This window comes from Cherax quadricarinatus, chromosome 31, assembly GCF_038502225.1.
Source record: "Cherax quadricarinatus isolate ZL_2023a chromosome 31, ASM3850222v1, whole genome shotgun sequence".
In the NCBI taxonomy this organism is placed as follows: Eukaryota; Metazoa; Arthropoda; class Malacostraca; order Decapoda; family Parastacidae; genus Cherax; species Cherax quadricarinatus.
The window spans coordinates 23,055,627-23,068,002 of NC_091322.1; the positions used below are offsets into that span (position 1 = coordinate 23,055,627).

The following is a 12,376-nucleotide window of genomic DNA, read 5'->3' on the forward strand; positions in this document are numbered from 1 at the left end:
GTCCCTGTGAGTGATGGCAGTCTCTTTATTTCCCTCAATCCACACGTTATTCTTGAAGTCCCTCAAATTTCTTGTCCCAATTCTCCAGCAGGGGACATTAACACTGGTTCCTATTACAAATCCAGGCCGAAACACCCCATATAGCCTCGATGACGCAGGATTATTAGACGATTGTAACAACCGGTGTACACACATTAATTAAATTCAACATGGCGTCTCACTGGCGTCCCCCAGCAGCTGTTCTACGCCCCTCCCCTCACTCGAAATTTCTCTAAGGGGTCAAATCAGCATCTTAACTATTTACCAAGATTCCAGCTTCAAGTTTTTAAGTTATAATTTCCGTGTGAGCTCGTCAGGTATAACGTGTGTGTTTGTGTGTACTCACCTAGTTGAGGTTGCAGGGGTCGAGTCCTAGCTCCTGGCCCCGCCTTCTCACTGGTCGCTACTAGGTCACTCCCTGAACCGTGAGCTTTATCATACCTCTGCTTTAAGCTATGTATGGATCCTGCCTCCACTACATCGCTTCCCAAACTATTCCACTTCCTGACTACTCTGTGGCTGAAGAAATACTTCCTAACATCCCTGTGATTCCTCTGTCTTCAACTTCCAACTGTGTCCCCTTGTTGCTGGGTCCCATCTCTGGAACGTCTTTGTCCACCTTGTCAATTCCTCTCAGTATTTTGCATGTCGTTATCATGTCCCCCCTATCTCTCCTGTCCTCCAGTGTCGTCAGGTCGATTACCCTTAACCTTTCTCCTTAGCTCTGGGACTAGTCTTGTTGCAAACCTTTGCACTTTCTCTAGTTTCTTTACGTGTTTGGCTAAGTGTGGGTTCCAAACTGGTGCCGCATATTCCAATATGGGCCTAACGTACACGGTGTACAGGGTCCTGAACGATTCCTTATTAAGATGTCGGAATGCTGTTCTGAGGTTTGCTAGGCGCCCATATGCTGCAGCAGTTATTTGGTTGATGTGCGCTTCAGGAGATGTGCCTGGTGTTATACTCACCCCAAGATCTTTTTCCTTGAATGAGGTTTGTAGTCTCTGGCCCCCTAGACTGTACTCCGTCTGTGGTCTTCTTTGCCCTTCCCCTATCTTCATGACTTTGCACTTGGTGGGGCTGAACTCCAGGAGCCAATTGATGGACCAGGTCTGCAGACTGTCCAGATTCGTTTGTAGTTCTGCCTGGTCTTCGATCGAATGAATTCTTCTCATCAACTTCACGTCATCTGCAAACAGGGACACTTCGGAGTCTATTCTTTCCGTCATGTCGTTCACAAATACCAGAAACAGCACTGGTCCTAGGACTGACCCCTGTGGGACCCCGCTGGTCACAGGCGCCCACTCTGACACCTTGCCACGCACCATTACTGGCTGCTGTCTTCCTGACAAATATTCCCTGATCCATTGTAGTGCCCTCCCTGTTATCCCTGCTTGGCCCTCCAGTTTTTGCACTAATCTCTTGTGTGGAACTGTGTCAAACGCCTTCTTGCAGTCCAAGAAAATGCAATCCACCCATCCCTTTCTCTCTTGTCTTACTGCTGTCACCATGTCATAGAACTCCAGTAGGTTTGTGACACAGGATTTCCCGTCCCTGAAACCATGTTGGTTGCTGTTGATGAGATCATTCCTTTCTAGGTGTTCCACCACTCTTCTCCTGATAATGTGTGACTCTGACACCTCGTCGCGTACCATGACTCGTTGTTTCCTCACTGTCAGATATTCTCTGATCCATTGCAGTGCCTTTCCTGTTATGTGTGCCTGGTCCTCTAGCTTTTGCAGTAACCTCTTGTGAGGAACTGTGTCGAAAGCCTTCTTGCAGTCCAAAAATACGCAGTCGATCCACCCCTCTCTCTCTTGTCTTACTTCTGTCACCTTGTCATAAAACTCTAGTAGGTTTGTGACACAGGATTTTCCTTCCCTGAAACCGTGCTGGTTGTCAATTATACACTTGTTTCTTTCCAGGTGCCCCACCACTCTCCTCCTGATGATCTTCTCCATGACCTTGCATACTATACACGTTAGAGATACAGGTCTGTAGTTTAGTGCCTCATGTCTGTCTCCCTTTTTAAAAATTGGGACTACATTTGCCATTTTCCATACCTCAGGGAGTTGCCCAGTTTCAAATGATGTGTTGAAGATCTTTGTTAATGGCTCACACAATATCTCTGCTCCCTCTTTAAGGACCCATGGAGAGATGTTGTCTGGTCCCACCGCCTTTGAGGTGTCAAGTTCGCATAGCAGCTTCTTCACCTCCTCCTTGGTTATATGTACCTCATCCAGCACTTGCTGGTGTGCCCCCCTGTTCTGATTTCTTGGAGTCCTACTGGTTTCCACTGTAAATACCTCTTTAAATCTTGTGTTGAGCTCCTGACATACCTCTCGGTCGTTTCTTGTGAATTCCCCATCACCCTTCCTCAGTCTGATTACCTGGTCCTTGACTGTTGTTTTCCTCCTGATGTGGCTGTACAACAGCTTCGGGTCAGTCTTTACTTTTGATGCTATGTCATTTTCATATTGTCTCTGAGCCTCCCTTCTTATCTGTGCATATTCGTTTCTGGCTCTTCGGCTGATTTCTTTATTTTCCTGAGTTCTCTGTCTTCTGTACCTTTTCCATTCTCTATTACACCTAGTTTTTGCCTCCCTACACCTTTGGGTGAACCAAGGACTTGTCTGTGTGTGTGTGTGTGTGTGTGTGTACTCACCTAATTGTACTCACCTAATTGTGGTTGCAGGGGTCGAGACTCAGCTCCTGGCCCCGCCTCTTCACTGATCGCTACTAGGTACTCTCCTCTCTGCTTCCAGAGCTTTGTCATACCTCGTCTTAAAGCTATGTATGGTTCCTGCATCCACTACATCACTTGTTAGGCTATTCCACTTTCTGACGACTCTATGACTGAAGAAATACTTCCTAACATCCCTCTGACTCGTCTGTGTCCCCTCTCTGGAACAGCCTGTCTCTGTCTACCTTATCTATTCCACGCAGTATTTTGTATGTCGTTATCATGTCTCCCCTGACCCTCCTGTCCTCCAATGTCGTCAGTCCGATTTTCCTCAACCTTTCTTCGTAGGACATACCCCTGAGCTCCGGAACTAGCCTTGATGCAAACCTTTGCACTTTCTCTAATTTCTTGACGTGCTTGACCAGGTGTGGGTTCCAAACTGGAGCTGCATACTCCAGTATGGGCCTGATGTACACAGTGTACAGTGTCTTGAACGATTCCTTATTAAGGTATCGGAACGCTATTCTCAGGTTTGCCAGGCGCCCGTATGCTGCAGCAGCTATCCGGTTGGTGTGTGCCTCCGGAGACATGCTCGGTGCTATAGTCACCCCAAGATCTTTCTCCTTAAGCGAGGTTTGCAGTCCTTGGCCACCCAGTCTATACTCTGTCTGTGGTCTTCTTTGCCCTTCTCCGATCTTCATGACTTTGCATTTAGCAGGGTTGAATTCAAGAAGCCAGTTGCTGGACCACGTGTCTAGCCTGTCCAGGTCTCTTTGCAGTCCTGCCTCATCCTCATCCGATTTAATTCTTCTCATCAACTTCACATCATCTGCGAACAGGGACACTTCAGAGTCTATTCCTTCCATCATGTCGTTCACATATATCAAAAATAGCACTGGTCCTAGAACTGACCCCTATGGGACCCCGCTCGTCACAGGTGCCCACTGTGATACCTCTTCACGTACAATGACTCTTTGCTGCCTCCCTGTCAGGTATTCCCTGATCCATTGCAGTGCCCTCCCTTTTACATGCGCCTGATCCTCCAGCTTCTGCACTAATCTCTTGTGGAGAACTGTGTCAAAGGCCTTCCTGCAGTCTAGGAAAACACAATCTACCCACCCCTCTCTCTCGTGTCTTACTTCTGTTACCTTGTCATAAAACTCCAGGAGGTTTGTGATACACGATTTGCCTTCCATGAACCCATGCTGGTTTTCATTTATAATCTTGTTCCTTTCCAGGTGTTCGACCACTCTCCTCCTGATAATCTTCTCCATGACTTTGCACACAATACATGTCAGAGACACAGGTCTGTAGTTTAGTGCCTCGTTTCTGTTTCCTTTCTTAAATATGGGGACTACATTAGCTGTCTTCCATTTCTCAGGTAGTTGCCCAGTTTCAAGGGATGTGTTGAAGATTGTGGTTAGAGGCACGCACAGCATCTCTGCTCCTTCTCTAAGGACCCATGGGGAGATGTCCGGTCCCATCGCCTTTGAGGTGTCAAGGTCACTTAGGAGCTTCTTCACCTCCTCCTCGGTTGTTCGTATGTCATCCAACACTTGTTGGTATATTCCCTCTTGATGCTCCCTTCTGTGCTGTCTTCCCACAGCCCTTCCTGTCTTTACTGTAAAAACTTCCTTAAATCTCCTGTTCAGCTCCTCACATACCTCCTGATCATTTCTTGTGAGTTCTCCACCTTCTGTCCTTAATCTGATCACCTGGTCTTTGACTGTTGTCTTCCTCCTGATGTGGCTATACAACAGTTTCGGGTCAGTCTTGATTCTCGATGCTATGTCATTTTCATACTGTCGCTGGGCCTCCCTCCTTACCTGTGCATACTCATTCCTGGCTCTGCAACTGATCTCCCTATTTTCGTGTGTTCTCTGCCTTCTGTACTTTTTCCATTCTCTTTTGCACTTTGTTTTTGCCTCCTTACACCGTCAGGTAAACCAGGGACTCGTTCTGGTTTTCCCGTTGTTACTGTTGCCCATGGGAATAAACCTTTCCACTGCCTCCTTGCATTTTGTTGTTACATACTCCATCATTTCATTTACTGGTTTTCCTGCCAGTTCTCTGTCCCACTGGACCTCCCGCAGGAAGTTCTTCAACCCTATGTAGTCCCCTCTTTTATAGTCAGGCTTTTCCCATTCAACTCCTGTTATTCTCTCCACTTGCAGCTCTACTATTCAAAGTTCATTCTCTATAAGGATTACAATGCTGAGTTTACAGAAATTTGGTTATTGTTTGGTTTACATGTAGTAAAATTGTGATTACAGAGTGTACCACTAGAACGCTTAGCATGGCTAGGCATTTCGGGCATACTTAGTTTTATTCTTAATTGTAAAATATTACAAATTATGAGGTAAGTTGGTATTATGGCTAAGTGACTAAATACTAGTTTGTGAGTTTAGCAATGTGAATGCTTTTGTTTTGGCACAGTACATAGTTTCAGTATTGGAGTATCACAAGATTCATTATTTTAAGACTGAGATTAACATTTCTGTTTATGGTCAAATGAGTGAGTGAGTGTAAGTGTGAACCACCAGGTGGTATTCGTGTAGTTAGTTGACGGGGTGTATCAGGGAGATAAGATGTTTTCTAATGGTAGTTTTGAAGGTGATGAATGTGTCTGCAGTTCTAGAGTTCTCAGGTAGGGTATTCCAGATTTTAGGGCCTTTGACATACATTGAATTTTTGTAAAGGTTTAGTCGGACACGGGGAATGTCGTAGAGATGTTTGTGTCTGGTGTTATGCCTGTGGGTTCTGTCACAACTATCAAGAAAGCGTTTTAGGTCAAGGTTGATATTAGAGTTTAAGGCCCTGTAGATATAGATTGCACAGTAGTAAGTGTGGATGTACTGAACTGGGAGTAAGTTTAGATCTATGAAGAGTGGGGGGGTGTGTTGCCAGGGATGGGATTTAGTGATTATTCTTACTGCAGCTTTTTGTTGGGTTATTATTGGCTTTAGGTGTGTTGCTGCAGTTGATCCCCAAGCACAAATAGCATAGGTGAGGTATGGATAAATAAGTGAGTGGTATAGTGTGAGAAGGGCATTTTGCGGCACGTAGTATCGTATCTTGGAGAGGATCCCAACCGTTTTGGATACTTTTTTGGCTATATGCTGGATATGGGTGCTGAAATTCAGGTTGTTGTCAAGGTATAAGCCTAGGAATTTTCCCCCATTATTTCTGGTAATTAGAGTGTTGTCAATCTTAATGTTAATTTGTGCATCTCCTGCTCTGCTACCAAACATAATATAGTAGGTTTTGTCAGTGTTAAGCGTAAGTTTATTGGCTGTCATCCAAGTCAATATTTTAATCAGCTCCTCATTCACAATGGTGTTGAAGGTGGCAAGATTAGGGTGAGAGATGACATAAGTCGTGTCATCAGCAAAGAGAATGGGTTTCAGGTGTTGGGATACGTTTGGAAGGTCATTGATGTATATGAGGAAGAGCAGGGGACCAAGGACACTTCCCTGCGGAACTCCAGTATCAAGTGGCCGTGTTGCTGATGCTGTGTCTTTAATGGTGACGTACTGATACCTATTAGTAATGTAAGATTTGAAATAAGCAAGCGCATGGCCTCTTATACCGTAGTGATCAAGTTTGTGGAGTAGGATGTCGTGGTCTACTGTGTCAAAAGCTTTTCTTAGGTCAATAAAAATTCCTAGTGGATATTCCTTATTTTCTAATGCTCTGTAAAGCAGATCCAGCATTTTCATGATTGCATCATTAGTGCTTTTATTTTTCCTGAATCCAAACTGGCAGGGGTTGAGTATGTTTTGAGCCGTTATAAATGAATACAGTCTCCTGTGCACGAGTTTCTCAAAGATTTTGGATAGCAATGGTAAGTTAGATATTGGCCTATAGTTGTTTAAGTCTGTAGGGTCACCACCTTTATGTATTGGTGTAACCCTTGCCATCTTGAGTAGTTTCGGGAAGGTGCTAGTCTCTATTGACTTGTTAAAAAGTAATGAAATAGCATGCGAAAGGACATGGACCGCTCGCTTGTACAGTAATGGTGGGACATGAGACAGATTCCCCGAGTTATTTTTAAGTGACTTTATGATCTCAATGACTTCCGTGGGCTCAGTTGGTGCAAGATAGAAGGAATTAGGGAAATTTCCATCTAGGTAGTCCCCAGCATGGGCATTGGTATGTGGGATTTTACTGGCGAGATTAGATCCTATGTTTGAGAAGAAGTCGTTTATCTTGTTAGCTGTGTCAGTGGGATGTAGTGGTGTTTCATTAGGTTTAGTTAGGACAATATTCTTGTTTTTTCTCAGTTTGTGGGTCCCTAGAATCTGAGAGAGTGTTTTCCAGGTCTTTTATATATCTCCTCTAGTGTCTGTGAATCTACTGGAGTAGTATAGTTGTTTGGCTTTTTTTATTACTTTGGTGAGAGCTGATGAATAGTGTTTAAGAGTATCTTTGTGTATTAAGCCCTGTCTATATTGCTTTTCATATTGGTGTTTCTTGTCAATGGATTTCAGAATGGTGCTGGTTAGCCATGGGCAACCAAGCCGTTTGTTTGTGATCTGTTTTGTTTTTATAGGACAATGTTTGTTGTATAGTCTATGTATTCAAAGCACAGAACCACGTGGTCGCTAGCTCCTAGGGGACTCTCATACTTGATGTCCTCAATGTCTGAGCTGCCCAGGGTAAACACAAGGTCCAGTCTTGCTGGTTCATCCTCCCCTCTCACTCTGGTAGTGTCCTTAACATGTTGGTGCATGAGGTTTTCCAGCACCACGTCCAACATCCTGGCTCTCCATGTTTCGGGACCCCAATGTGGCTCCAGGTTTTCCCAGTCAATCTCCCTGTGGTTGAAATCCCCCATAACCAGCAACTATGCTCTGCTGGAGTGAGCTGGAGTGTGTGTGTGTGTGTGTGTGTGTGTGTGTGTGTGTGTGTGTGTGTGTGTGTGTACTCACCTATTTGTGCTCATCTATTTGTGGTTGCAGGGGTCGAGTCTTAGCTCCTGGCCCCGCCTCTTCACTGGTTGCTACTGGGTCCTCTCTGTCCCTGCTCCATGTGTGCGTGTACTCACCTAGTTGAGGTTGCAGGGGTCGAGTCCAAGCTCCTGGCCTCTTCACTAGTCGCTACTAGGTCACTCTCCCTGAACCATGAGCTTTATCGTACCTCTGCTTAAAGCTATGTATGGATCCTGCCTCCACTACATCACTACCCAGGCTGTGTGTGTGTGTGTGTGTGTGTGTGTGTGTGTGTGTGCATACTCACCTAGTTGTACTCACCTAGTTGTGGTTGCGAAGGTCGAGTCACAGCTCCTGGCCCCGCCTCATCAACTGGCCGCTACTCAGCCACTATTCCCGCTTCGTGAGCTTTATCATACCTCTTCTTAAAGCTATGTATATATCCTGCCTCCACTACATCACTACCCAGGCTGTATGTATGTGTGTGTGTGTGTGTGTGTGTGACATAATTAATGTTTGCATAAATAACTCATTACGATTGTGACCAGAAATAAACATGTAAATAGCTCAGTACCTTTGTAATTTGTTCAGCTATCAAAACTTTGCGGTCCAGTCCCTGGACCCATTATGTACCTCTCTTAACTTTCATCTACCGCCCACAGGATGAGTATGTGGTGCATAATAAAGATGTTAAACTAACTGCTGGATGCATTTTTGTCCTTAAAAGTCACAATCAAGGGCGTCCTTACTTTTCTTAAAATATTCAGATGTTCAGGTACACAAGAAAGAAAACACTTTTCTAGTTTTTGCAAGGTTGAACTAAAGGAAAAAAAAATGCCATGCCTCGGAACTGGATCGAGTTGGTGAGGGTAAAGTGCAGGGACAGTTCTCAGTTCATCTTGGAACCTGGTGAACACAAGCTCAGTACCACGCCAGAGCAACATTGCTTAAAAGGCACATAAGTTCCCTCGTGTTCTAATAACATGTTCACTTTTCCACTATAATCTACCTTTTCCATAATTATTATTGCATTTGCTTTGAAAAAAAAATTGAGGATGATAGTGTTGGAGGTTTGAGCACAGCTCAGACCTCCAACACTTGTCCTCAAAGATTTGTTTAGTTATACCGTGAATTAAGGAAAGATCCTAAACTTGACCTTACGAAATAGACAAAGCAAATGCGATAGTATTTTTTTTTTTTTGATAGTAATTATGGACAAGGTAGATTATAGTGGAAAAAAAGAACATCTTATTAGACGACGGGGGAACTTATGTGCCCATTTACTCCAACACTCAGAATAATACTATCGGTGAGTATGATTATCAATATATCTTTTCATTCCATTCAATGGTAAAATAATCCCTATTAGTAAATCCTCAATCAGTGCCTTGTTTAATGAGTATATCTCTCAGGATGTATGTGTGTGTACGTGTGATGGGTATGTGCATGTACGTGTGATGGGTATGTGCATGTACGTGTGTTGGGTATGTGCATGTACGTGTGATGGGTATGTGCATGTACGTGTGATGGGTATGTGCATGTACGTGTGATGGGTATGTGCATGTACGTGTGATGGGTATGTGCATGTACGTGTGATGGGTATGTGCATGTACGTGTCGATGGGTATGTGCATGTACGTGTGATGGGTATGTGCATGTACGTGTGATGGGTATGTGCATGTACGTGTGATGGGTATGTGCATGTACGTGTCGATGGGTATGTGCATGTACGTGTCGATGTGTATGTGCATGTACGTGTCGATGTGTATGTGCATGTACGTGTCGATGGGTATGTCAGCATCTACTTATGATTTTACGTTCATCCTAGCAGACCCATATTTATAATTCAAGTGTTGTTGACTGGTGGTGAACACGTGACATTCAGCTTTAATAAACCTCGTGGGTCTGTAGGTTTTAAGCCCAATTAGCCAAGTGACCAACCACTACACTTATTTTAGCATTAACAACACAAGTCGTCAGTGGTTAGCATGAGGTATTTTATTTGTGGATAAAAAAAAGACACGTGTAACAAAAAAGTAGCGGTGCCACGAGTACACTGAGAGACAACACGATAAGTGTCTGTGGCCCAAGACTGTTCAACTGCCTCCCAGCATACATAAGGGGGATTACCAATAGACCCCTGGCTGTCTTCAAGAAGGCACTGGACAGGCACCTAAAGTCAGTACCTGATCAGCCGGGCTGTGGTTCGTACGTCAGCTTGCTTGCGGCCAGCAGTAACAGCCTGGTTGATTAGACCCTGATCCACCATGAGGCCTGGTCACAGACCGGGCCGCGGGGGCGTTGACCCCCGAAACCCTCTCCAGGTAAACCTACGACAGGTCTCCTATATAGCACCTAACAAACTTTTTAAGTTTGGAGTTACAATTAGAAAAATAATTTAATCAATAAAATGCATGCTACAATTCCTTTTTTAATTAATAAAAATCTTTTTGATTAAAAAAAAGTTACATGAATATGTAAAATTACATCTTTTATGAAATATACATATATTGGCATGGAAATGTTCAGGACACAAAGATATAAAAATAAAAATTATATATATATATATATATATATATATATATATATATATATATATATATATATATATATATATATATATATATGTATATATACTATATATATGATGACACTGTGCTCTTGGGAGATTCTGAAGAGAAGTTGCAGAGATTGATGGATGAATTTGGTAGGGTGTGCAAAAGAAGAAAATTAAAAGTGAATACAGGAAAGAGTAAGGTTATGAGGATAACAAAAATATTAGGTGATGAAAGATTGAATATCAGATTGGAGGGAGAGAGTATGGAGGAGGTGAATGTATTCAGATATTTGGGAGTGGACGTGTCAGCGGATGGGTCTATGAAGGATGAGGTGAATCATAGAATTGATGAGGGGAAAAGGGTGAGTGGTGCACTTAGGAGTCTGTGGAGACAAAGAACTTTGTCCTTGGAGGCAAAGAGGGGAATGTATGAGAGTATAGTTTTATCAACGCTCTTATATGGGTGTGAAGCATGGGTGATGAATGTTGCAGCGAGGAGAAGGCTGGAGGCAGTGGAGATGTCATGTCTGAGGGCAATGTGTGGTGTGAATATAATGCAGAGAATTCGTAGTTTGGAAGTTAGGAGGAGGTGCAGGATTACCAAAACTGTTGTCCAGAGGGCTGAGGAAGGGTTGTTGAGGTGGTTCGGACATGTAGAGAGAATGGAGCGAAACAGAATGACTTCAAGAGTGTATCAGTCTGTAGTGGAAGGAAGGCGAGGTAGGGGTCGGCCTAGGAAAGGTTGGAGGGAGGGGGTAAAGGAGGTTTTGTGTGCGAGGGGCTTGGACTTCCAGCGGGCGGGCGTGAGCGTGTTTGATAGGAGTGAATGGAGACAAATGGTTTTAATACTTGACGTGCTGTTGGAGTGTGAGCAAAGTAACATTTATGAAGGGGTTCAGGGAAACCGGCAGGCCGGACTTGAGTCCTGAAGATGGGAAGTACAGTGCCTGCACTCTGAAGGAGGGGTGTTAATGTTGCAGTTTAAAAACTGTAGTGTAAAGCACCCTTCTGGCAAGACAGTGATGGAGTGAATGATGGTGAAAGTTTTTCTTTTTCGGGCCACCCTGCCTTGGTGGGAATCGGCCAGTGTGATAATAAAAAAAATAATAAAAATAAAATAAAATAATATATATATATATATATATATATATATATATATATATATATATATATATATATATATATATATATATATATATATATATATATATATATATATATGCAAGGAATTCGCAAGAGGAGGCGAAATATACACAAACACTGATCTCTGGCTATATGTACATAAACAAGGGTTGATTAAGAAGATTAAGAGCTAGTTCACTTTCACACTTCCGTTACATTTACTGCAAATTTAGGATGTGATGATTTTCCTCATAAATAACAGTTGTAGTGGCATAAGTAACTCCTCAGCTCCTTCTTCTGTACTTAATGCCTGGTGGTTAACGCTCTCGCTTCACACGGTGAGGGCCTGGGTTCGATTCCCAGCCAGAGTAGAAACATTGGACGTGTTTCTTTCCACCTGTTGTCTATGTTCCCCATCAGTAAAATGGGTACCTGGGTGTTAGTCGACTGGTGTGGGTCGCATCCTGGGACACTGACCTAAGGAGGCCTGGTCACAGACCGGGCCGCGGAGGCGTTGACCCCCGGAACTCTCTCCAGGTAATCTCCAGGTACTACTAATCTTCATAAGTATTCGTCAATATTGCTTTTAACTGTTTCGCATGTATTAACTAGTCTTTATCTCTCAAGTCATTTTCAGTTCCAGTCGTGAATATCTTGGCTATTAGTTTCAATTTTTAGCTGTCCTAGTTTTATACAGTTCCATTATTAATTTTTATTTATCCATCGTTCGATAGAGTTAACGGTGAATGAGGTATATCTGACTGCTAAATTTCTGCCGGAGGTTTACCAACCTGTCTATGAAGGGCTTTTCTGGCTTGATGGACTTTGTATTTTAAGATTTTTTCACTATTTTTACTTTTTGGATTTAATGCGTCTGTTTCGTGAAGGGGGGACAAAATAAAGTCATTTGTATCCATTCGCTGGGAAATAAATCTTTCTTTATATTGAGAACGTTGCTCTTTCTTAAACAGTAGTAAAAAATAGCATTTTCTAGGAGGATGTAGAGTGCTACACCCATATGGATCGTTCAGAACAAAGTGATGTG

The 12,376-nt window shown here is 43.3% G+C and overlaps 1 protein-coding gene across 1 annotated transcript in view; it reads left to right on the forward strand.

Moving 5' to 3' along the window:
* Window positions 1–8,536: 8,536 nt before the first annotated feature.
* The window catches only part of LOC128699540 (glucose dehydrogenase [FAD, quinone]-like), a 65,052-nt gene continuing 61,212 nt past the window's right edge, over window positions 8,537–12,376 (forward strand). The window contains exon 1 of the mRNA XM_070090255.1: window positions 8,537–8,607. The gene's annotated coding sequence lies outside the window, so the exon portion shown is untranslated. The remainder of the gene's footprint in view (window positions 8,608–12,376) is intronic.